This window comes from Ranitomeya imitator, chromosome 3 (assembly GCF_032444005.1).
Source record: "Ranitomeya imitator isolate aRanImi1 chromosome 3, aRanImi1.pri, whole genome shotgun sequence".
Taxonomy (NCBI): domain Eukaryota; kingdom Metazoa; phylum Chordata; class Amphibia; order Anura; family Dendrobatidae; genus Ranitomeya; species Ranitomeya imitator.
This window is the reverse complement of record NC_091284.1, coordinates 170,873,745-170,893,410: the sequence shown is the minus strand read 5'-3', so window position 1 is coordinate 170,893,410 and position 19,666 is coordinate 170,873,745.

The following is a 19,666-nucleotide window of genomic DNA, read 5'->3' as shown; positions in this document are numbered from 1 at the left end:
CAAACAGTGGTTTACCCCCACATATGAGGTATCAGCGTACTCGGGAGAAATTGCTCAACAAATTTTAGGATCCATTTTATCCTATTGCCCATGTGAAAATGAAAAAATTGAGGCGAAAATAAATTTTTTGTGAAAAAAAAGTACTTTTTCATTTTTACGGATCAATTTGTGAAGCACCTGAGGGTTTAAAGTGCTCACTAGGCATCTAGATAAGTTCCTTGGGGGGTCCAGTTTCCAAAATGGGGTCACTTGTGGGGGAGCTCCAATGTTTAAGCACACAGGGTCTCTCCAAACGCGACATGGTGTCCGCTATCGATGGAGATAATTTTTCATTCAAAAAGTCAAATGGCGCTCCTTCCCTTCCGAGCCTTACCATGTGCCCAAACAGTGGTTTACCCCCACATGTGAAGTATCGGTGTACTCAGGAGAAATTGCCAAACAAATTTTAGGATCCATTTTATCCTGTTGTCCATGTGAAAATAAAAAAATTGAGGCTAAAAGAATTTTTTTGTGAAAAAAAAGTACTTTTTCATTTTTACGGATCAATTTGTGAAGCACCTGGGGGTTTAAAGGGCTCACTATGCATCTAGATAAGTTCCTTGGGGCGTCTAGTTTCCAAAATGGGGTCACTTGTGGGGGAGCTCCAATTTTTAGGCACACGGGGGCTCTCCAAATGTGACATGGTGTCCGCTAAAGAGTGCAGCCAATTTTTCATTCAAAAAGTCAAATGGCGCTCCTTCCCTTCCAAGCCCTGCCGTGCGCCCAAACAGTGGTTTACCCCCACATATGAGGTATCAGCGTACTCAGGACAAATTGGACAACAACGTACGTGGTTCAGTTTCTCCTTTTACCATTGGGAAAATAAAAAAATTGTTGCTGAAAAATCATTTTTGTGATTAAAAAGTTAAATGTTCATTTTTTCCTTCCATGTTGCTTCTGCTGCTGTGAAGCACCTGAAGGGTTAATAAACTTCTTGAATGTGGTTTTGTGCACCTTGAGGGGTGCAGTTTTTAGAATGGTGTCACTTTTGGGTATTTTCAGCCATATAGACCCCTCAAACTGACTTCAAATGTGAGGTGGTCCCTAAAAAAAATGGTTTTGTAAATTTCGTTGTAAAAATGAGAAATCGCTGGTCAAATTTTAACCCTTATAACTTCCTAGCAAAAAAAAATTTTGTTTCCAAAATTGTGCTGATGTAAAGTAGACGTGTGGGAAATGTTATTTATTAACTATTTTGTGTCACATAACTCTCTGGTTTAACAGAATAAAAATTCAAAATGTGAAAATTGCGAAATTTTCAAAATTTTCGCCAAATTTCCATTTTTATCACAAATAAACACAGAATTTATTGACCTAAATTTACCACTAACATGAAGCCCAATATGTCACGAAAAAACAATCTCAGAACCGCTAGGATCCATTGAAGCGTTCCTGAGTTATTACCTCATGAAGGGACACTGGTCAGAATTGCAAAAAACGGCAAGGTCTTTAAGGTCAAAATAGGCTGGGTCATGAAGGGGTTAAAATTGGATGAAGAGTTTAGGAGTTTCAGCTCCTTAATATGCGTCACCCTGTTTTTAAAGGGACCAAAAGTAAATGGACAGATTAAATAATTTTAAATAAAATGTTCATTTTTAGTACTTGTTTGAAAACCCTTTGTTGGCAATGACTGCCTGAAGTCTTGAACTCATGGACATCACCAGACACTGTGTTTCCTGCTTTTTGATGCTCTGCCAGGCCTTCACTGCGGTGGTTTTCAGTTGCTGTTTGTTTGTGGGCCTTTCTGTCTGAAGTTTAGTCTTTAACAAGTGAAATGCATGCTCAATTGGGTTCAGATCAGGTGACTGACTTGGCCATTCAAGAATATTCCACTTCTTTGCTTTAATAAACTCCTGGGTTGCTTTGGCTTTATGTTTTGGGTCATTGTCCATCTGTAGTGTGAAACGACGACTAGAGTTGAGCGACCTTGACCTTTTTAGAGTCGAGCCGGGTTTTGCGAAACCCGACTATGTCCAAAGTCGGGTCGAGTGAAATCGGCCGATTATGACGTAAAGTCGGGATCGACCGAAACACGAAACCCAATGCAAGTCAATGGGGCAGCATAGTCGGCAGTGAGTGGGGGCCAGGAAAACACCTAGAGTGGCCATTTTAATGTCAAAACCATCCATTCTTCTTAATGAAGCTTGTCAAGCGTAATTTACCTTATAATAATTGGAAGGCATTTGAAATTGGGGGTCATTTGGCTAAAGTTGTGGGGGGTAGGGCTGGTTCAAGTAATTAGTGGGCCCAGGAAATCTGGACCACGTCACGGCAGTGGAGCAGGGAGAGGTAAGTATTTCAACTTTGCAAGTGCTGTGAACCTGAGCAAGCAGGGGGGGCCCACTCGTTGGCATTGGCACTGGCACAGGGCCCCTCAAAGTACAGCGGTGTGTTTGCACGGCGGGGGCGCCTCCCACCGGCAGCAACACTTTTGCGTACTATGAGAGGCCCTGTGCCAGTGACGTCGCCAACTAGTATTCCTCCCCCCACCTGATGAAGGAACCTGCACTTTCATCTGCACCTTCCTCTTTGTCCCCGTGTAAGGTGGTATGGTATGCGGGAAGAGCAACCTGACTTTCAGCAGGGTCACAATGTTGTTGTGTAGCGTGCACGGGGAATGTTGCGTTATGGGTCAATGTACCAGCAGACTCATCTATCACTGGCTGGGCAATGGGCACGATGAAGTGGAAACACAGATATAGGCCCAAAGAAGAAAGTGGGCTAAATGCAGTTCAAAATTGGTAACACAGGAATAACCAGGGGGCATTGCAGTGGAGGACAACTGGAATGAGAGGCTGACACAGAGAGTAGGGCCAAATCAGTAAGTAGTCGAAATGCAGTTCAAAATTGGCAACCGTAGTAAACAGGCGGCACAGCTTTGTTCAGTGGAGGAGAACAGCAAGGAGTGGCAGACACCGATAGTAGGCCCCAAACCAACTAGTACGCCAAATGCAGTTGTTCCATTTAACCACAATTTAATGAGAGCCTGAAGATAGAAGCTCAGGAAAGGCAACCTGGGGAACACCTTGGAGTGTAACACACCATCTCTCTCCACCCCATACCCATTTTGTATGGCCTAATGCAGTGTACTTTTCTACAACTACTAAACGAGAGTCGGAAGACCGAAGCAATGGCAAGGAAACCTGGGGAACACCTTAGAGTGTAACACACCCTCTCTCTACACCCCATACCCAATTTGAAGGCCTAATGCAGTGTAGTTTCCAAGAACTACTAAACGAGAGCCGGAAGATCGAAGCTCAGGAAAGGCAACCTGGGGAACACCTTGGAGTGTAACACACCCTCTCGCTACACCCCATACCCAATTTGAAGGCCTAATGCAGCGTAGTTTCCAAGAACTACTAAACGAGAGCCGGAAGATCGAAGCTCAGGAAAGGCAACCTGGGGAACACCTTGGAGTGTAACACACCCTCTCGCTACACCCCATACCCAATTTGAAGGCCTAATGCAGCGTAGTTTCCAACAACTACTAAACGAGAGCCGGAAGATCGAAGCTCAGGAAAGGCAACCTGGGGAACACCTTGGAGTGTAACACACCCTCTCGCTACACCCCATACCCAATTTGAAGGCCTAATGCAGCGTAGTTTCCAACAACTACTAAACGAGAGCCGGAAGATCGAAGCTCAGGAAAGGCAACCTGGGGAACACCTTGGAGTGTAACACACCCTCTCGCTACACCCCATACCCAATTTGAAGGCCTAATGCAGCGTAGTTTCCAACAACTACTAAACGAGAGCCGGAAGATCGAAGCTCAGGAAAGGCAACCTGGGGAACACCTTGGAGTGTAACAAACCCTCTCTCTACACCCCATACCCAATTTGTAGGCCTAATGCAGCGTAGTTTCCGACAACTACTAAACGAGAGCATGAAGATCGAAGCTCAGGAAAGGCAACCTGGGGAACACCTTGGAGTGTAACACACCCTCTCTCTACACCCCATACCCAATTTGTAGGCCTAATGCAGCGTAGTTTCCGACAACTACTAAACGAGAGCCGGAATATCGAAGCTCAGGAAAGGCAACCTGGGGAACACCTTGGAGTGTAACACACCCTCTCTCTACACCCCATACCCAATTTGAAGGCCTAATGCAGTGTAGTTTCCAAGAACTACTAAACGAGAGCCGGAAGATCGAAGCTCAGGAAAGGCAACCTGGGGAACACCTTGGAGTGTAACACACCCTCTCGCTACACCCCATACCCAATTTGAAGGCCTAATGCAGCGTAGTTTCCAACAACTACTAAACGAGAGCCGGAAGATCGAAGCTCAGGAAAGGCAACCTGGGGAACACCTTGGAGTGGAACACACCATCTCTCTACACCCCATACCCAATTTGAAGGCCTAATGCAGAGTAGTTTCCAAGAACTACTAAACGAGAGCCGGAAGATCGAAGCTCAGGAAAGGCAACCTGGGGAACACCTTGGAGTGTAACACAACGTCTCTCTACACGACGGAAGGGCTGATTCTTAGGAAGGAAGGCTGTTGGAAATAAGCATTGCGCGTCCGAGGGTGATTATATTCTTATTAGGTATATACTCACCCTCGGACGCGCCCTGCTTCTTTATTTGGAATGAATGTTTATTTGCAATGTGGTGTTGACTTTCTCTATTATTTTGGTAATTAATGATTTTATTATTTTCATTATTTTGCATCTTCTCGGCAATAATATAAAGAAGACGCGACAGGACAACACTCGGTGGATGCCATATGTGTGTTTTCAATTTAAAAAAACTTTCAGTTAACTACTTGCAGGAGAAAGTAATTGTAGCTGGTGGCCATTTTTAGTACTGTACCAGATTAGAGTTGTGTGTTTGTTTTTAATGTTAAAATGTCTGCATTTGATATCTCACCAGTATTTTCTTTTTTATAAGCAAAATACTTATTTTTATATTTTCTGATGTTGGTTCCAGGGGTACACGGCCAGCAGTGCCCTGGTCAGTGTAGTAGTAGTTGAAAGAATGGACCGCAGACAGGCATCGAAGGCCTAAAATAATAACACATGGCTGTAGGCAATTTTAAATTGGTTCCAGGGGTACACGGACAGCAGTGGTGTGGTCAGTGGAGGCCTAGTGGAAGGAGTGACCGCAGACAGGCATCGAAGGCCTAAAATAATAACACATGGCTGTAGGCAATTTTAAATTGGTTCCAGGGGTACACGGGCAGCAGTGACCTGGTCAGTGTAGTAGTAGTTGAAAGAATGGACCGCAGACAGGCATCGAAGGCCTAAAATAAAAAAATTGGGCTGGCTGTAGGCAATTTTAAATTGGTTCCAGGGGTACACGGGCAGCAGTGACCTGGTCAGTGTAGTAGTAGTTGAAAGAATGGACCGCAGACAGGCTTAGAAGGCCTAACATAACAAACTTGGGCTGGCTGTAGGCACTTTTAAATTGGTTCCAGGGGTACACGGGCAGCAGTGGTCTGGTCAGTGGAAGTCTAGTGGAAGGAGTGACCGCAGACAGGCTTCCAAGGCCTAACATAACAAACTTGGGCTGGCTGTAGGCACTTTTAAATTGGTTCCAGGGTTACACGGGCAGCAGTGGTCTGGTCAGTGGAAGTCTAGTGGAAGGAGTGACCGCAGACAGGCTTCCAAGGCCTAACATAACAAACTTGGGCTGGCTGTAGGCACTTTTAAATTGGTTCCAGGGGTACACGGGCAGCAGTGGTCTGGTCAGTGGAAGTCTAGTGGAAGGAGTGACCGCAGACAGGCTTCCAAGGCCTAACATAACAAACTTGGGCTGGCTGTAGGCACTTTTAAATTGGTTCCAGGGGTACACGGGCAGCAGTGGTGTTGTCAGTGGAGGCCTAGTGGAAGGAGTGACCGCAGACAGGCATCGAAGGCCTAAAATAATAACACATGGCTGTAGGCAATTTTAAATTGGTTCCAGGGGTACACGGACAGCAGTGACCTGGTCAGTGTAGTAGTAGTTGAAAGAATGGACCGCAGACAGGCATCGAAGGCCTAAAATAATAACACATGGCTGTAGGCAATTTTAAATTGGTTACAGGGGTACACGGACAGCAGTGACCTGGTCAGTGTAGTAGTAGTTGAAAGAATGGACCGCAGACAGGCATCGAAGGCCTAAAATAAAAAAATTGGGCTGGCTGTAGGCAATTTTAAATTGGTTCCAGGGGTACACGGGCAGCAGTGGTGTGGTCAGTGGAGGCCTAGTGGAAGGAGTGACCGCAGACAGGCATCGAAGGCCTAAAATAATAACACATGGCTGTAGGCAATTTTAAATTGGTTCCAGGGGTACACGGACAGCAGTGACCTGGTCAGTGTAGTAGTAGTTGAAAGAATGGACCGCAGACAGGCATCGAAGGCCTAAAATAAAAAAATTGGGCTGGCTGTAGGCAATTTTAAATTGGTTCCAGGGGTACACGGGCAGCAGTGACCTGGTCAGTGTAGTAGTAGTTGAAAGAATGGACCGCAGACAGGCATCGAAGGCCTAAAATAAAAAAATTGGGCTGGCTGTAGGCAATTTTAAATTGGTTCCAGGGGTACACGGGCAGCAGTGACCTGGTCAGTGTAGTAGTAGTTGAAAGAATGGACCGCAGACAGGCTTAGAAGGCCTAACATAACAAACTTGGGCTGGCTGTAGGCACTTTTAAATTGGTTCCAGGGGTACACGGGCAGCAGTGGTCTGGTCAGTGGAAGTCTAGTGGAAGGAGTGACCGCAGACAGGCTTCCAAGGCCTAACATAACAAAATTGGGCTGGCTGTAGGCACTTTAAATTGGTTCCAGGGGTACATGGGCAGCAGTGTATGGTCAGTGGAAGTCTAGTGGAAGGAGTGACGGCAGACAGTCTTCGAAGGCCTAACATAACAAAATTGGGCTGACTGTAGGCACTTTTAAATTGGTTCCAGGGTAACACGGCCAGCAGTGGCCTGGTCAGTGTAGTAGTTGTAGAAAGAAGGGACCGCAGACAGGCTTCGAAGGCCTAACATAACAAAAATGTCAAAACAATGGTATTGTCAGTGCCAGGCATTGAAGGATGTCAGCGGCTAGACTACACATTGGTGAAGCTGTGAGAGATAATTTTGCTAGTGGTAGAGCACTGTTTGAGCTGGGGGGGGGAACTGTCTTGTGGCCGGCGGTACAGGCACAGGGCCCCTCATATTACAACGGTGTGTCTGACGTTGGGTGCGCACCACCACCGCCAGAGACACTTTATTGTACTATGAGGGACCCAGTGGCAGTGCCGTCGACCAAAAGCGGCCACACCCACCTCTTCAGACAAACAGCACTCTCAAGGGTCCAAGCGCAAAGTGGCGATAGCACGGCCCCGTGTGGGGAGTTTGGCCATTTCGTGAGGTGGAAACATGTCGTATGCTGGACAATCAGGTGAAGAAAATTACGAGATTGGAAAAGTCATTCAGAATAGTCCACAGGCAAGACCTTTTCATAGGAAAGCTAGGTGTCAGCCGGGCAGGGTGGGGCAAAAGATTTTGAAATCCAGTTGTGGTTCATTTTAATGAAGGTTAGATCATCTACATTTTGGGTAGCCAGACGAGTCCTTTTTTCTGTTAGTATTGAACCTGCAGCACTGAATACTCTTTCTGATAGGACACTAGCTGCCGGGCAAGCAAGCTCCTGCAATGCATATTCTGCCAATTCTGGCCAGGTGTCTAATTTGGATGCCCAGTAATCAAATGGGAATGACGGTTGAGGGAGAACGTCGATAAGGGATGAAAAATAGTTTGTAACCATACTGGACAAATGTTGCCTCCTGTCACTTTGAATTGATGCTGCAGTACCTGTCCTGTCTGCGGTCATAGAAAAATCACTCCACAACCTGGTCAGAAAACCCCTCTGTCCAACGCCACTTCTGATTTCTGCCCCTCTAACACCTCTGGTCTGCTGGCCCCTGGAGCTCGTGTGAGAACGATCACGGGCGCTGTGTGCAGGGAATGCCAGAAGCAAACGGTCAACAAGAGTTGATTGTTTTGTTGCTAATATTAGTTCCAAGTTCTCATGTGGCATAATATTTTGCAATTTGCCTTTATAGCGAGGATCAAGGAGGCAGGCCAACCAGTAATCGTCATCGTTCATCATTTTTGTAATGCGTGTGTCCCTTTTGAGGATACGCAAGGCATAATCCGCCATGTGGGCCAAAGTTCCCGTTGTCAAATCTGCGGTTGTGCTTGGTTGAGGGGCAGTTGCAGGCAAATCTACGTCACTTGTGTCCCTCAAAAAACCAGAACCCGGCCTTGCCACGCCACCAATTTCCCGTGCCCCCGGGAAAGCTTCCTCATTAAAAATATACTCATCCCCATCATCCTCCTCATCCTCCACCTCCTCTTCGCCCGGTACCTCGTCATGTACACTGCCCTGACCAGACAATCGCTGACTGTCATCAAGGCTTTCCTCTTCCTCTGGTGCAGACGCCTGATCCTTTATGTGCGTCAAACTTTGCATCAGCAGACGCATTAGGGGGATGCTCATGCTTATTATGGCGTTGTCTGCACTAACCAGCCGTGTGCATTCCTCAAAACACTGAAGGACTTGACACATGTCTTGAATCTTCGACCACTGCACACCTGACAACTCCATGTCTGCCATCCTACTGCCTGCCCGTGTATGTGTATCCTCCCACAAAAACATAACAGCCCGCCTCTGTTCGCACAGTCTCTGAAGCATGTGCAGTGTTGAGTTCCACCTTGTTGCAACGTCTATGATTAGGCGATGCTGGGGAAGGTTCAAAGAACGCTGATAGGTCTGCATACGGCTGGAGTGTACAGGCGAACGGCGGATATGTGCGCAAAGTCCACGCACTTTGAGGAGCAGGTCGGATAACCCCGGATAACTTTTCAGGAAGCACTGCACCACCAGGTTTAAGGTGTGAGCCAGGCAAGGAATGTGTTTCAGTTGGGAAAGGGAGATGGCAGCCATGAAATTCCTTCCGTTATCACTCACTACCTTGCCTGCCTCAAGATCTACAGTGCCCAGCCACGACTGCGTTTCTTGCTGCAAGAACTCGGACAGAACTTCCGCGGTGTGTCTATTGTCGCCCAAACACTTCATAGCCAATACAGCCTGCTGACGTATGCCAGTAGCTGCCCCATAATGGGAGACCTGGTGTGCAACAGTGGCAGGTGCGGATGGAGTGTTTGTGCGACTGCGGTCTGTGGACGAGCTCTTGCTTCTGCAGGAGGACGAGGAGGAGGAGGAGGAGGGGGTGCGAACGGCTACAGACAACTGTTTACTAGACCGTGGGCTAGGCAGAACTGTCCCAAACTTGCTGTCCCCTGTGGACCCTGAATCCACCACATTTACCCAGTGTGCCGTGATGGACACGTAACGTCCCTGGCCATGCCTACTGGTCCATGCATCTGTTGTCAGGTGCACCTTTGTGCTCACAGATTGCCTGAGTGCATGGACGATGCGCTCTTTAACATGCTGGTGGAGGGCTGGGATGGCTTTTCTGGAAAAAAAGTGTCGACTGGGTAGCTCGTAGCGTGGTACAGCGTAGTCCATCAGGTCTTTGAAAGCTTCGCTTTCAACTAACCGGTAGGGCATCATCTCTAACGAGATTAGTCTAGCTATGTGGGCGTTCAAACCCTGTGTACGCGGATGCGAGGCTAAGTATTTCCTTTTTCTAACCATAGTCTCATGTAGGGTGAGCTGGACTGGAGAGCTGGAGATCGTGGAACTAGCGGGGGTGCCGGTGGACATGGCAGACTGAGAGACGGTGGGAGATGGTATTGTTGCCGCCGGTGCCCTAGATGCAGTGTTTCCTACTACGAAACTGGTGATTCCCTGACCCTGACTGCTTTGGCCTGGCAAAGATACCTGCACAGATACAGCAGGTGGTGCGCTAAATGGTGGTCCTACACTGCCGGAAGGGATGTTGCGTTGATGACTAGCTTCATTGGCCGAGGGTGCAACAACCTTAAGGGACGTTTGGTAGTTAGTCCAAGCTTTCAAATGCATGGTGGTTAAATGTCTATGCATGCAACTAGTATTGAGACTTTTCAGATTCTGACCTCTGCTTAAGGAAGTAGAACATTTTTGACAGATGACTTTGCGCTGATCAATTGGATGTTGTTTAAAAAAATGCCAGACTGCACTCTTTCTAGCATCGGATACCTTTTCAGGCATTGCAGACTGAGCTTTAACCGGATGGCCACGCTGTCCTCCACCAGGTTTTGGCTTTGCCACGCGTTTTGGGCAAGATACGGGCCCGGCAGATGGAACCTGTGGCGATGTTGATGCCTGCTGCGGCCCCTCCTCCTCCTCTGCTTCAGAACTGCTGCCGCCTGCACCCTGTTCCCCCAATGGCTGCCAATCGGGGTCAAGAACTGGGTCATCTAATAACTCTTCTTGTACCTCCTGCGCAACTTCGTCTGTGTCACCGTGTCGTTCGGTGGTATAGCGTTCGTGATGGGGCAACATAGTCTCATCAGGGTCTGATTCTTGATCAGCACCCTGCGAGGGCAATGTTGTGGTCTGAGTCAAAGGACCAGCATAGTAGTCTGGCTGTGGCTGTGCGTCAGTGCACTCCATGTCAGATTCAATTTGTAATGGGCATGGACTGTTAACTGCTTCACTTTCTAAGCCAGGGACGGTATGTGTAAAGAGCTCCATGGAGTAACCCGTTGTGTCGCCTGCTGCATTCTTCTCTGTTGTTGTTTTTGCTGAAGAGGACAAGGAAGTGACTTGTCCCTGACCGTGAACATCCACTAACGACGCGCTGCTTTTACTTTTACCAGTTTCACGAGATGAGGCAAAAGAGCTAGAGGCTGAGTCAGCAAGATAAGCCAAAACTTGCTCTTGCTGCTCCGGCTTTAAAAGCGGTTTTCCTAATCCCAGAAAAGGGAGCGTTCGAGGCCTTGTGTAGCCGGACGACGAACCTGGCTCCACAGCTCCAGACTTAGGTGCAATATTTTTTCCCCCACGACCACCTGATGCTCCACCACTACCACTACCCTCATTACCAGCTGACAATGAACGCCCCCGGCCACGACCTCTTCCACTAGACTTCCTCATTGTTTTAAAAACGTAACCAAACTAACGTTATTTGTTGCAGTCACACAACTTACACGGTGAGCTATAACTTCAGTATGATTTAGCTACCCCTTTACAGGTTGGTGAGACCACAGCGAAAATCAGGCCCAATGTTACACACTCTTTTTTTGGTGGCTGCAAATTAGAGAGATGCCCCACACGCAGGACTGTCACTGAAGCACAAATGTTAATATTAATGTCACACTATTATTTTTTTTTTATTTTTATTTTTTTCAGGAACACTTTAGAAACCCCCCAAAAAAAAAAAAATAGATTTTTGCAGGGAGAATTTAGAAAACAAATGTAACAAACTATATGCTTTCTATGGGCCACTGAGTGAGAGATGACGCACACAGGAATCAGGAGTGGCACACAAGCCCAGAGGCCAATATTTTTCTACCAATGATTGATGGAGTTATTTTCTCTGGTAGATTTTGGAACCCAAATCAAGGAAAAAAAATGTAGGCTTTCTATGGACCACAATTGGAGAGAGAGAGAGAGAGAGATGGCACACCCAGGAGTCAAGACTGGCACACAAGCAGAAAGGCCAATATTAATCTCCCATTTTTTTTTTTTGGTTGTTTTTTTTTTTTTTTTTTTCAGGGAGACTTTAGAAAAAAAAATAATAAAAAAAATATGATTTTATCAGGAAGAATTTAGAAACCAAATAAAATAAAATGATTTTTTCAGGGAGAATTTATAAAACAAATAAAACCAAAAATAGGCGTTCTATGGCCCACTGACTGAGAGATGACGCACCCAGGAGTCAAGACTGGCACACAAGCAGAAAGGCCAATATTAATCTCCCACTGTTTTTTTTGGTTGTTTTTTTTTTTTTTTTTTCAGGGAGACTTTAGAAAAAAAAATAATAAAAAAAATATGATTTTATCAGGAAGAAATTAGAAACCAAATAAAATAAAATGATTTTTTCAGGGAGAATTTATAAAACAAATAAAACCAAAAATAGGCGTTCTATGGCCCACTGACTGAGAGATGACGCACCCAGGAGTCAAGACTGGCACACAAGCAGAAAGGCCAATATTAATCTCCCACTGTTTTTTTTTTTTTTTTTCAGGGAGACTTTAGAAAAAAAAATAATAAAAAAAATATGATTTTATCAGGAAGAATTTAGAAACCAAATAAAATAAAATAATTTTTTCAGGGAGAATTTAGAAAACAAATAAAACCAAAAATAGGCGTTCTATGGCCCACTGACTGAGAGATGACGCACACAGGAGTCAGGAGTGGCACACAAACCCAGAGGCCAATATTTTTCTACCAATGATTGATGTAGTTATTTTCTCTGGTAGATTTTAGAACCCAAATCAAGGAAAAAAAAATATAGGCTTTCTATGGACCACAATTGGAGAGAGAGAGAGAGAGAGAGAGAGAGAGAGAGATGGCACACCCAGGAGTCAAGACTGGCACACAAGCAGAAAGGCCAATATTAATCTCCCACTGTTTTTTTGGTTGTTTTTTTTTTTTTTTTTTCAGGGAGACTTTAGAAAAAAAAATAATAAAAAAAATATGATTTTATCAGGAAGAATTTAGAAACCAAATAAAATAAAATGATTTTTTCAGGGAGAATTTAGAAAACAAATAAAACCAAAAATATGCGTTCTATGGCCCACTGACTGAGAGAGAGAGAGAGATGGAACGCTTAGTACTGGCACACAAGCCCAAAGGGCAATATTAATCTCCCTTTTTTTTTCCAGGGAGAATTTCTGAAACCCAAAAAAAAAATAAAATAGGCTTTCTATGGCCCACTATTTGTGAGAGAGATGGGACGCTCAGGACTGGCACAGATGGCACGCTCAGGACTGGCACAGAAGCCCAGAGGCCAATATTAATCTCCCTTTTTTTCTGGGAGAATTTATAAAACCAAAAAAATATTTAAATAGGCTTTCTATGGCCCACTATTTGTGAGAGAGATGGCACGCTCAGGACTGGCACAGATGGCACGCTCACAACTGGCACACAAGCCCAGAGGCCAATATTAATCTCCCTTTTTTCAGGGAGAATTTCTAAAACCCAAAAAAAAAATAAAATAGGCTTTCTATGGCCCACTATTTGTGAGAGAGATGGGACGCTCAGGACTGGCACAGATGGCACGCTCAGGACTGGCACAGAAGCCCAGAGGCCAATATTAATCTCCCTTTTTTTCTGGGAGAATTTATAAAACCAAAAAAATATTTAAATAGGCTTTCTATGGCCCACTATTTGTGAGAGAGATGGCACGCTCAGGACTGGCACAGATGGCACGCTCACAACTGGCACACAAGCCCAGAGGCCAATATTAATCTCCCTTTTTTCAGGGAGAATTTCTAAAACCCAAAAAAAAAATAAAATAGGCTTTCTATGGCCCACTATTTGTGAGAGAGATGGGACGCTCAGGACTGGCACAGATGGCACGCTCAGGACTGGCACAGAAGCCCAGAGGCCAATATTAATCTCCCTTTTTTTCTGGGAGAATTTATAAAACCAAAAAAATATTTAAATAGGCTTTCTATGGCCCACTATTTGTGAGAGAGATGGCACGCTCAGGACTGGCACAGATGGCACGCTCACAACTGGCACACAAGCCCAGAGGCCAATATTAATCTCCCTTTTTTCAGGGAAAATTTATAAAACAAAAAAAAAAATTAAATAGGCTTTCTATGGCCCACTATTTGTGAGAGAGATGGCACGCTCAGGGCTGGCTGGCACAGATGGCACGCTCAGGACTGGCACACAAGCCCAGAGGCCAATATTAATCTCCCTTTTTTTCTGGGAGAATTTATAAAACCAAAAAAATATTTAAATAGGCTTTCTATGGCCCACTATTTGTGAGAGAGATGGCACGCTCAGGACTGGCACAGATGGCACGCTCACAACTGGCACACAAGCCCAGAGGCCAATATTAATCTCCCTTTTTTCAGGGAAAATTTATAAAACAAAAAAAAAAATTAAATAGGCTTTCTATGGCCCACTATTTGTGAGAGAGATGGCACGCTCAGGGCTGGCACAGATGGCACGCTCAGGACTGGCACACAAGCCCAGAGGCCAATATTAATCTCCCTTTTTTTCAGGGAGAATTTATAAAACCAAAAAAAAAAATAAATAGGCTTTCTATGGCCCACTATTTGTGAGAGAGATGGCACACTCAGGACTGGCACACAAGCCCAAAGGCCAATATTAATCTCCCACTGTATTTTTATCAGGGAGAATTTATACACCCCACAAAAAAAAATACAGAAAAATGAAAAGGCTTTCTATGGCCCACTATGTGAGAGAGATGGCACACACAGGGATGGCACTCTAGCAGAAATGCCAAATTGCCAATCTTAATCTCCCACCAAAAAAAAAAAAAAAAAAAAAACAGGGAATGTCCTACAATTACTATCTCCCTGCCTGCAGTAATCTCAGCCAGGTATGGCAGGCAGCTACTATCTCCCTGCCTGCAGTAATCTCAGCCAGGTATGGCAGGCAGCAATAAGGAGTGGACTGATGCACAAATGAAATAAAAAGTGTGGACAAACAAAAAAGATAGCTGTGCAGAAAGGAAGGAACAAGAGGATTTGTGCTTTGAAAAAAGCAGTTGGTTTGCACAGCGGCGTACACACAGCAATGCAGCTATCAGGGAGCCTTCTAGGGCAGCCCAATGAGCTACAGCGCTGAGGGGAAAAAAAAAAAAAAAAAAATTCCACTGTCCCTGCACACCGAGGGTGGTGTTGGACAGTGCAAATCGCTGCAGCACAAGCGGTTTTGTGGTTAATGGACCCTGCCTAACGCTATCCCTGCTTCTGACAAAGCGGCAGCAACCTCTCCCTAAGCTCAGATCAGCAGCAGTAAGATGGCGGTCGGCGGGAACGCCTCTTTATAGCCCCTGTGACGTCGCAGACAGCAAGCCAATCACTGCAATGCCCTTCTCTAAGATGGTGGGGACCAGGACCTATGTCATCACGCTGCCCACACTCTGCGTTTACCTTCATTGGCTGAGAAATGGCGCTTTTCGCGTCATTGAAACGCGACTTTGGCGCGAAAGTCGCGTACCGCATGGCCGACCCCGCACAGGGGTCGGATCGGGTTTCATGAAACCCCGACTTAGCCAAAAGTCGGCGACTTTTGAAAATGTTCGACCCGTTTCGCTCAACCCTAACGACGACCAATCAGTTTGGCTGCATTTGGCTGGATCTGAGCACACAGTATGGCTCTGAATACCTCAGAATTCATTCGACTGCTTCTGTCCTGTGTCACATCATGAATAAATACTAGTGACCCAGTGCCACTGGCAGCCATGCATGCCCAAGCCATCACGCTGCCTCCGCCGTGTTTTACAGATGATGTGGTATGCTTTGGATCATGAGCTCTACCACGCCTTCGCCATACTTTTCTCTTTCCATCATTCTGGTAGAGGTTGATCTTGGTTTCATCTGTCCAAAGAATGTTCTTCCAGAACTGTGCTGGCTTTTTTAGATGTTTTTTTAGCAAAGTCCAGTCTAGCCTTTTTATTCTTGATGCTTATGAGTGGTTTGCACCGTGCAGTGAACCCTCTGTATTTACTTTTGTGCAGTCTTCTCTTTATGGTAGATTTGGATATTGATACGCCTACCTCCTGGAGAGTGTTGTTCACTTGGTTGGCTGTTGTGAAGGGGTTTCTCTTCACCATGGAGATTATTCTGCGATCATCCACCTCTGTTGTATTCCGTGGGTGCCCAGGTTTTTTTGCATTGATGAGTTCACCAGTGCTTTCTTTCTTTCTCAGGATGTACCGAACTGTAGATTTTGCCACTCCTAATATTGTAGCAATTTGTCAGATGGGCTTTTTCTGTTTTTGCAGCTTAAGGATGGCTTGTTTCACCTGCATGGAGAGCTCCTTTGACCGCATGTTGACTCCACAGCAAAACCTTCCAAATGCAAGCACCACACCTCAAATCAACTCCAGGCCTTTTATCTGCTTAATTGAGAATGACATAACAAAGGGATTGCCAGCACCTCTCCATGAAATAGCCTTGGAGTCAATTGTCCAATTACTTTTGGTCCCTTTTTAACCAGGGTGACACATGTTAAGGAGCTGAAACTCCTAAACCCTTCGTCCAATTTTAATGTGGATACCCTTAAATGAAAGGTGAAAGTCTGAACTTCAACTGCATCTGAATTGTTTTGTTTAAAATTCATTGTGGTAATGTCTATAACCAAAATTAGAAAAATGTTGTCTCTGTCCAAATATATATGGACCTAACTGTATATAGGAAGAACTAGGCAGACATTAAACTGTTGTACGGCACTTTAAGGACATCATGTTGTGAGGTTATTATACTGTTTTGGTGGCACTGTGGGAGTTTTATACTTTGCTGTATGCTCTATGGAGTCATCATGCTGTGCGTGTAGGGCGATAAACATAAGCAATAATCGTCCAGCACATCATATATATTAAGGCCAAAGGTATCTTGATGTAAAAACCTTCCCAATATATTCGAGCGGCATATCGCCGGGTGAAATACTCAAAACAAGATAATACACACCAAAGGAAAAGAATATATACAACACCCACAAGATAACTATTAAAAAATTAAATTTTTATTAGACATATACCTAAGTTACATATAATATACTTCTATAAATTAGCAAATGAAGGAGGAAACAAAGAATGGTACAAAAAAAGGGAAAGGTCACATATCTACTATATGACCTGAGGGAGCATGCACATATACTGTATAGGATTGTAGAGCAACCAAGTACACAAATGTTCCCAACTATACTATGTAAGGTACCGCTGTATCAATTAAACACATATCAAGTCAAAGGCAATGCTCACCCATAGTAAGTCCAGATATCGTCGTGACCTGCCCCACGACCACTGACGCGCGTTTCGCATGATGGCTTTCTCAAAGGGGATGCGGTTCCAATTAGAAGTTTTGCCATTTTTATGCAAACCCCTGAGACACAGGACAGAGACTTACAATGAGTTGAGAGAGAGGTCGCAGTGCAGGAATTTTTAATGAATTTCAGAGGAGAGTCTCAGTGGTCAATTAATGTATATTTCTTGGATGCGGTTAATTATAGTTAATGGGGGGCACAATGATGTCTTAAGAGTTTGTATTTTGAATGGTGCATTGTATTTAGGGCTGCAATGTGAGTGTTTTTTTTTAACTAATGAGGCACATGTATAAATAAAATATATGTGACCTTCTCATTTTCAGAGCCTTGGTGATCTGTGTGGTAACATGAGTCGTGGCTGAAAGATGTGGGCATGAAAGTCTGACAAGATGGAGGAGAAATAACAGTAAATGACTTATCAGATGCTGTATGACTGTATGACTTTCAGAGAAATGATAGGAGTGATACTCTTGTTTATAAAGCAGTCTCACTTATTATGCATAGTACCATCCATTATAATACAGTGTACTCTGTTATATAGTCATGGAAGAAAGTGTTGGCACCCTTGAAATTGTTCCTGAAAATGAAATAGTTCTCACAGAAAATTATTGCAGTTACACATGTTTTGTTATACACAAATTTATTTGCTTTGTATTAGAATAACAGAAAAAAACAGAGAAAAAAGTCAAACTACAATGGTCACAGAAAGCGATTACAGTTATTTTTTCGAAAGGGTGTGAAACTAAATATTAAGTTGAGGGTGCCAACAATTTTATCCTGCCCATTTTTGGGGGTTTGTGTGAAATGATATCTAATTAACCCTTTTTTCTTTGCTTTTTTTGCATTTTTCCAATATACACAAAATAAATAAATATGCTTATAACAAAACATGTGTAATTGCAATAATACTTATTTTGCTGGAACAATTTCAAGGGCGCCAACACCTTTGGCCATGAATTTATACATTCAAATGTTATTCTTCTATAATGCAACATGCTTTACAATTACCATATATACGCATGTAAAAACTGAGTTTATCAACACATTTTTTGTGCTGAAAACGCCCCCCTCGGCTTTTATACAAAAGTCATTGTTCCAGAAAGACAGCGGAGGAAGAGGAGTGGCAGAGCAGCGGGTCTCAGAGGCAGGAGTCGGCGCATGTGGCTGTAACTGTGCCTGCTGCTAAAGAGAAATGCATATTCACTGCGCTGGCAGTGAATATTTCTCTTATAGCATGCACAGTTACAGGCACAGCCACTGGCTTCCAGCACACATCCTACTTACCTTTCCTGCGTGCCCTCACTGCATCTCGTTCCGGAGACAGCAGCTCTTCCGGCCGAGCGATCATGAGTCCCCTGCTCATCAAGGTAATGAATATTCACCCCTCTACACTCCCATAGGCATGGAGTGAATATTCATTACTTCAATAAGCAGGGACATGTGATTGCTCAGACAGAAGAGCTGCTGGCGCTAGAACGAAATGCAGCGTGGGTGCGCAGGGTACATAAGTAGGATGTGTTCTTTTCATAGGAACCATGCATACAAGGATAGGGGATAAAGATCCATGCATACAAGGATAGGGGATAAAGAGCCATGCATACAAGGATGAGGATAACGAGCCATGCATACAGGGACGGGAGCCATGCATACAAGGAAAGGGACAGAGAGCCATGCATACAAGGAAGAGGACGAGGAGTCCTGCATACATTAACGGGGATGGGGAGCCATGCTTACAAGGACAGGGATGGGGAACCATGAATACCAGGAAAGGGATGTGGAGCCATGCATACAAGGACAGGGATGGGGAGCCATGCATACAATGACAGGGATGGGGGAGCCATGAATACCAGGACAGGGATGTGGAGCCATGCATACAAGGACAGGGAAGTGGAGCCATGCATACAAGGACAGGGATGGGGAGCCATGCATACAAGGATAGGGATCAGGGGCAGATTATCAGAGGGTCAATATGGGCGGTAGCCCAGGGCCCAGTGGTCTGGGGGGGCCCTGGGCTACCGCACAGATTGACCCTCCGCTAATCGTTTGTGAATGCCCGCCGGCATTTATGTGACCGCGGACCCGGTGGGCAGAGAGAGGGGGCCCGCATTGGGCCCCTTCTCATCTGCTCACCGGGCCCTTTCCGGCGCTGCGGCGGTTTCCTATTGACGTGCGGGTGCGAGCCCGAACGTCAATAGTTAACAACAGCCGCCAGCCAATTGGAGGCTGGCAGCTGATGTCGGCCGCAGCGCACACGTCGCCGGCGTCTGACGTCATTGTCAGTCGCCGGCGAGTGTGCGCTGCTGAAGGGAGCTCGCCGCCTGGAGCGCGGACAGGTGAGGAGACTGTTTTTGTTTTTTTTTTTGTTTTTTTTTTTGGATCAGTTAACGGTGGACACACAGGGGGGCAATGCTGGAGGACACACTGGGGGGCAATGCTGGAGGACACACTGGGGGCAATGCTGGAGACAGTGGGGCAGATTGCTGGAGGACACACTGGGGACAGATTGCTGGAGACAGTGGGGCAGATTGCTGGAGACAGTGGGGCAGATTGCTGGAGACAGTGGGGCAGATTGCTGGAGACAGTGGGGCAATGCTGGAGACAGTGGGGCAATGCTGGAGACAGTAGGGCAGATTGCTGGAGGACACACTGGGGGCAATGCTGGAGACACTGGTGCAGATTGCTGGAGACACTGGTGCAGATTGCTGTAGACAGTGGGGCAATGCTGGAGACAGTGGGGCAGATTGCTGG